The sequence below is a fragment of the Trichechus manatus genome, unplaced genomic scaffold, assembly GCF_000243295.1.
Source record: "Trichechus manatus latirostris isolate Lorelei unplaced genomic scaffold, TriManLat1.0 scaffold00006, whole genome shotgun sequence".
Lineage (NCBI taxonomy): Eukaryota > Metazoa > Chordata > Mammalia > Sirenia > Trichechidae > Trichechus > Trichechus manatus.
Genome location: NW_004443942.1, coordinates 23613076 through 23620666, shown reverse-complemented (window position 1 = coordinate 23620666; position 7591 = coordinate 23613076).

Here is a 7591-nt window from a genome sequence, read left to right as displayed (position 1 = left end):
ATGCCTGGAGCATGCTTGGAATGTAATAGGTGCACAGTAAATGTTCATTGAGGAAAGGAAGGATGAGAGAGAAGAAGGAAAGGGGGAGAATGAAAGGGGGAAGCTTGACTTTTCTCTGTTCTACAACCAGAAAGAACAAGACTAGCATCTATTTCTTGCCAAGTGGAAGACAAGAGCTGATACATCCCAACCCCCAACCCCCTAAAATTGAGAACTCCTGAGGGCAGGAACTCTGTCTTGCTCAAAGTTGTATCCTCAGCATCTTAACAAATAGCATGTGTGCAGTAGAGGCTGTTGAACGAGTGAATTCATTCTAAGCGTTTCTTGGCCTAGATGATAACCACTGGTATAACCAGCCAGAGAACTGCTATTTTTTGTAATAAGCCTCGAGCAACTATTTGACTTTTTAAAGAATGTATGCATATGTAAACTTTAGTAAAAATAATAACCTAAAAAAATGACACAATGGACAAAATTTTTCACTGGCTACCTTCTTGTTACCACCAACCAAATCAGATCTAGTGATGAAAATGCGAAGTTCCAAAGCCACAGAAACTCTTAAAGAACATGCAATTCATTCACTGGGCTAAAATGTACATTTTTGTTTTACCATCAAGAAAGCCAGAATGGGGAATAAATGTAAAATTTCAACCTAGAGAGCCTGAGGTTTGGGCCCACGCTCACCAATTATTGTACACATGCCTTTGGGAAACATATTCAACTTCTTCACTTTATTTTCTTTCCTGTAAAATGAGGAAGGGTCCCTGGGTGGCACAGTTAAACACTCAGCTACTAACTGATAGGTTGGTGGTTTATATCCACCCAGAGGCATCTCGGAAGAAAGACCTGGCAGTCTACTTCTGAAAGATCACAGCCATTGAAAACCCTACGGAGCACAGTTCTACTGTGAAACACAGGGGATTGCCATGAGTCATAACTGACTTGACAGCAACTGGTTTGGTTTTGGAAAACGGTGAAGATGGGGTGTGTTTTGCGGGGTTGTTTTGAAGAGTGAATATAAAATGTAAAGCACCTAGTGTAGTCTTGGCACATTCCGGGTGCTTCCATTGATGCCATTATTTAGAAGCACTCTTGCATTTTAATTATTTAAAAGTATCATGGCAGGGCTCACACAGAAAACAGAGAACTCATGAAATACTGCTCCCCCGGTGGGAATAGGCCCTTTTTTTTTTTTTTTTTTTGCTGTCCCATGCCCTAAAAGAAAGAAGAAAATGGTGGCAGAGAAATAGGAGAGCAATAGCAACAAAGAGGCATGGGAAATGAAAATGGGAGAATGTGATTTTCACTGGGTTTGGCAATCATGCTAAAGAGCAAAGATCTTTGATTTTGCCATTTTCCTGCTTAGTATTCATGAGGTAGTCTCCTTAAGGGAGAGGAGCCAGAGGCAGGATCCTAATGGGCCAGAAGAAGGAGTCTTGCTTACTAAATCACCTGCTCATCTCTTGAGTACTTTTTTAAAAATGAAATTTGCATTCACTCATTTTTTTTAAAAATAACTTTTTTCCCCGTTTTTGTTTATTTTAGAACAAGTAAAAAGAAGGAAACGTATCCAAAATTCCACTGCTGGATAACTACTGAAAATATTCTGGAGTCCAGCCTTTCAAAGTTCTGTCTAGGCAGTAAGTACATAAACCAGTATGTTCTTGTACAACAGATGAGCTCATATGGTACATCCTGTTCTGTAACGTGGTCTTTTTCATTGAACATCGTTCTGTGTCAAAAAATGAGCATACCTAATGTCACGATGACATTGGTGGACTGTAAGAGCGGCGGCCACAAGGCATTCATGGTGTTTTGTTTCTACGTCGCCTCCTGTGAACAGTGCTTCGGTGAACAACTGTGTAGTCAACCCTTTGCACAACCCATAATTGTCTCCTTATAGTGAATTCTCACATTCAATCTTAATTTTCTCAAGACAAGAAGACAATGCTATTAAAATGTTTGAATCATAAGTTAACTTCTTTGGGGTGGGGGTGGGGGGCTGCAACTTGATATGATGCTTTTTATTCCCGATTCTGTTCAACCACCAAGTTTTATCTCAAATAGTGTACCTCATTTCTATTCAACAAACTTAACAAATGAACAAGACACAGTCCCTGTCCTTGAAGAGATTACAGTTGAGTAGCAGAGATAAGAGACACAATAACCTGTTAAATCCGTTGCTGTGGAGTCCATTCTGACTGATAGAGACTCAATCACTGTCCTAACGAGTTTCCTCTCTCCTTTAACACAGAAGTACCTGGCTTTTTCACCAAGAGAAGCAAGGACAAGATGTACATATAATATTAATACTAGCCAATGTTTAATGAGAATTTACTATGTTTAGGAACTCAATATATTAAATGACACATGGTATATATATATATATAAATGACATACATTAATGACATTCATCATTTAGTTCTCACAATCAGCCTATGAGGTAAGTACTGTTGTTATGAACATTATACTGTGTGGAAACTGAGGTTCAGGGAAGTTAAGGAACTTGCCCAAAATAACTCAGCTGGTAAGTGGTAGAGCTGGGATGTGATTTGAGGCCCTTTGGGGCTAGAACCTCTACCACTTAAACACACTGCCTTTAGACTGGGAGGAGCATAATGGCAGCCTGGAATAAGAATTGTGATTTAACCTTTCAGGTACTGTGGCCTGAAAACTGGCTTGCTGACATCCCCCTTGGTGGGGTTCATGGTGACCAGTCAGTGTACTTTCTACACACCCATCAGCTTTCCTCAGATCCCAGTGGTTGCCTTGGCTGTGGAGAAAGTGGGCCAATCCAGAGTGCATTACCAACTTGCTCTGTTTCCACCAAAGCCCACTAAGGAGCTACCTTCAGTAGATCACCATGACCTCAGTGATGGCTTTTTCTTTGGCCACCCCAAGCTGGCACAGTTTGATGCTTTGGCCTGTACGACTAGGTCTTCAGTCCATGTCTTTGTGAATCCAGCCACCAGCAAGCCAACAGCCCTTCCAGAAGACTTCAAGGAGGGCCTCCTGAGGCTGATGAACCCAGCTTCAGTGTGAATCATCTCTACATGGAATTGCAGAGCTCATAAAATAAAGTTTAGATTATTCTCTAAATGATTGATTTTGATTCCTTAGCATGTATTTTTGCCCTTAAAATGATTGTCAGGTCCATTAAAATTTTTATACAGTGTCACATATAGAGTCACATTCTTTTATACAGAGTCTCCATTGGTAAAGCATCTCCTTGCATCAGACCCTGGGCTAAGTGCTTTACACATTGTCTTACTGAATCCTCCCATCAACCCAATGAGGGACATACTGCTCTTACCCTCATTTTACAGAAGAGGAAAATGAAGTGGGAATTATTGGCCAAAAGTCGTTCAGCTAGTGAGTCTAGCTGACTCCAAAGCCCATGCTCTCAACCTCCACACTAATACTGCATCTCCAATCCACACCAACATCAGAATCAGGAAGACTTATTACCATAGGAGGCAGTCTGCTTCCTTGAAAGGAGCACCATTCCCTGGCTGTAAACAAACTGAGCATGCTTTCTACAGCATGCATCCTTCTTTGTCTCCAATATCTCAGCAGTACAGCCCTTTTCAGTCCTCACAGTTCTTGCCCATATGCTTATCTCACCTAATCCTGCTCTGAGAGATGGGTATCATTAGTCTCATTATTACTATCATTGTCTCCATTGTACAATCAGAATAGGCTCTTCAGGAGGAAAATGGCCTGCCCAAGATCACAAAACTCCTGCGTGGCAGGGCTGGAATGGGAGTCCAGCCAGGTGTTTAAGCCCAAGTCTTTCCCTACCACCAACTCTGCATGTCATACCAGTGGTCTCGAATGTTCAGATTACCCCATGTTTTGCCACCAGTTTATTAAATTGTGGTGATAGTAGCAGTGGTTTCACCAAGAGGCTCTTAAATTTGAGACAATGTAGTGGGGCAATTAAGAGGGTGCGTTCCACTGTTACAGAGACTTGGATTTATGTCCTGAATTTGCCTTTTCTAAGTAGAGGAACCTCATGTGCCAGTTCACCTACAATAGTCCTGGTGGTGCCAGCATTATGGCTGGCCCACGGTGGGCCTCTCAGGGTGGTGGTACAAATAGAGGTCCATGGGCCACTCCTCTTTTTCTTCCTACCAACAGGCTCCCTGTACGTGGCTGTGGACACCCCAGCCTACATGTTCAAGCCATGTTTACTCCTCAGCATCTGCCCCTTGGCGACTCTTTAGGCCTAAGAGTGTGCACACTTGCCCTTTAGAAGATGCATCTGAGGGAGGTTCCCCCCCCGCCCCCCGCCCACATAGGCTGTGGGAGAGGCTTGGTGTCATTTGAGCAGGGAATTCTGGGGTGCTTTGGGGACTTCGAGTGTAATCTGAGTGGGCAAAACCCTTTAGCCCATGGGCTCCCCAACCCATGGGGAGGAGCACAGCCAGAGGAGGGCCACAGTGGCTCTTTGTAAATTCTAAAGTGGGCAGAGCAGCTTGCCCAGGATTTAGGAAGGTGCCCCCTTTCACTGGCAAAGATGTCCTAGTCTGAATAATCAATTATATAGGCACTTACTTTATGGGTTCTATAGCTTTGGGCATAAGTTACCTTCTTAGCTCCCTAGCTGTAAAATGGGGAAACAGTACTGTGGTAAACGAGAGGGCTGCTAATCAGTGTTTCAGCACACACCCTCTGAGCAACAGTAGGATTACACTGCTCTGCCCCTTGAAGTCAGATGTGGCCATGTGACTTGCTTTAATCAATGAGTGTGAGCATGGGTGACAAGAATCATTTTCGAGAGCAGCCTTTGAATGCCTTCCTTGACTCTCCGATGGATATGGGTAGATAAGCTGATGCACTGCTGAGCTACCATAGCTGTCATGGACAATTGCCCGGGATCACAGTGAACTTTGCAAAAGCAAAAATTAAACCTGTTTTTTAAACCACCAAGATGGAGTTGTTACCTCAGTGTAACCCAGTTATCCTCTTTGTTACAAGTACCAGCCTCATAGGAACTCGAAGGTTAAATGAGAAACGTATGTACAGAACTTGGCATAGTGCCCGGTACACAGCTATTAGTATTTATCCTAGGAGAAATGAAATACTTATGTGTACCCACTGCACAAACATATTCCATGTTAGGAAAGTAACCATTTATGTATTCATTTTCTTTCAGGTGCTTCTGTGGAGAATCAGACACTGTTTTCTATTTTGTGTGAAAAAAGTATAGCGGTACTTAAAGGACATGGGATGGTGGGCTGCATTATACCTAGGGTATTGTCTGTCTGCTGAGGGCACTGGTGGTTCAGTGGTAGAATTCTTGCCTTCCGTGCGGGAGACGCAGGTTTGATTCCCAGCCAATGCACCTCACCCACAGCCACCACCTGTCTGTCATTGGTGGCTTGTGTGTTGCTTATGATGCTGAACAGGATTCAGCAGAGCTTCCAGACTAAGACTAGGAAGAAAAGCCTGGCAATCTTGCAAAAATCACTCAGTGAAACCCCTATGGATCACAACAGTCTGGTCTGCAACCGATCATAGGGATGGGGCAGGACAGGGCAGTGTTTTGTTCCATTGTGCATGGGGTCGCCGGGAGTCGGGGGCCAACTCGATGGCAGCTAACAATAACAGTGTGTGTCCAGCCAAGGACCTTGGAACAGACCAGAATTGGGAGTGGGGATGGATTCTTTGGAAATTGCCCCAACTTCATGTAAATGTCATGAATTTAAATACTGATAACAAGATCTTTCCACTGCTTGTGTTAATTAATGCTTGAATGTGAGTCAAAGCAGTGAACATCATGGCACTTCCTGGTTTTTAGTGGGAAATTGTAACACTATCAACAAGACTACTCAGTTGTATGTTCTTGGAGGGGGAAAGGATTTTACTATAAAGGTGACAAAGTAAATCTAGAGAGTCTTAAAACAAAAACCCTAGTCAGCCATTCACTGTTGCGCTCCACAAGATGTTTCAGCTGAGCTGCTAAGGCATAGCCATGTAGCTACTGATTGCTGGGCACTTCTGAGGAGATGTGACTCAGGACTTTGCTAACAAGGGAACAGCTACAATAACCCAAGCAGGTGAAATAACACCTTCAGGTATTGCAGATTTTCTAGCTACAGTTTTGTTATACTCGAACGCTTTATGAAAACCTACAGTAAGAAACAAGAGGTACAAAATGTGTGTTCATGTTTTGCTTGGACAGATTATGGCTCCTAGCAATTAATGCTTTCAGTCACATTAATCATATAAATAATGCTTTGTGACATGACAGTATTTCCCATTACAGATCAATTTTGTAGCATTTGTTCATAATCAGACTTGAAATGTTACCTAGAAACAAAATATGTTTTCCTTGAAACAGTCAGAGCCTATTAGAAATCTAAGGCTTTACAAATCTCCATGTTAACAGTTATGTCCCCTAGCAAAGGTTTCCTTTCCTTAAATAGTGTTAAATTCAACCCCAGGAGGTCTCCTCTCTTTGAGGATTACTCTTCTTATGTGCACTGACTTGAAAAGAAAAACTTTGTGCTCAAAATATATTTAACATCTTACTGTGTACAAATTAATACGTCAACTAGCACTCCCATTTGGGGGGAAAATCACATTAGCACCTTTTAAAAGTGTTATGCTTATGATTAGGTTACACAATATTCTCATTTTTTTAAACATAGGTGTCAGTCTAATTCTAGGTAAAAGGAGCCGTTCTCATTTCCTGACCACATAATCATATACTGTGGGAGAACAAAGAAATAAAAAGAACTGGTATCAGATTCAGAGATTTGGAGCAGGAAAATGGAGTGCCAGCCAGCGGAGATTATAGAGCTAGGCACACCTGGGTTTGAATTCTGGCCCTTCCACTGAATTACTGTGGAATCTGGGGCAAATTACTTAACTTCCCTTTCAGCAAATACCAGCTAGTTAGATATTTTTCCACAGACTGCCCCCACCCCGGAAGAGCTTCAGTTAAAGCTACCAACCTTTCATTCATTTAGCAAATGAATTTCCAAGTGCTTATTACATGCTAGATTCTACTTTTCTACTGGGAAATTGTAGTAAATCAGACAGACCAGGCTCCTGCTTTCATGGAGCTTATGTTCTAGCAGGAGGAGACAAGCAATGTACAAAACAGGAAACATCAAATGGTATAGTGGGCTCAATGCTGATCCCCCAAAATGATGTGTTCACATCCTAAACCCCCAGAACCTATGAATGCAACCTTATTTGGAAGAAGGGTCTTTGCAGATGATTAAGCATCTTGAGATGAGATCATCCTGTATTAACCAGGTAGACGCTAAATCCAATGACAGTTTCCTTGTAAGAGAAACACAAAGGAGAGACACACAGAAAGGAGGAAGCCATGTGAAGATGGAGGATTAGAGTTAGGAAGTCACAAGCCAAGGAGTGCCTGGAGCCACCAGAGGCTGAAGAGGCAAGGGAGCGTGGTCCTGCTGGTATGTTGATTTCAGCCTTATGGCCCCTAAGAACTGTGAATCAGTATCTGCTGTAAGTTACCCACTTCATGGTAATTTGTTATGGTACCCCTAGGAAATAAACTACAAATGGCAGTATGTACCAAGAAAATAAAATAGGGAACTAAGATAGGGAC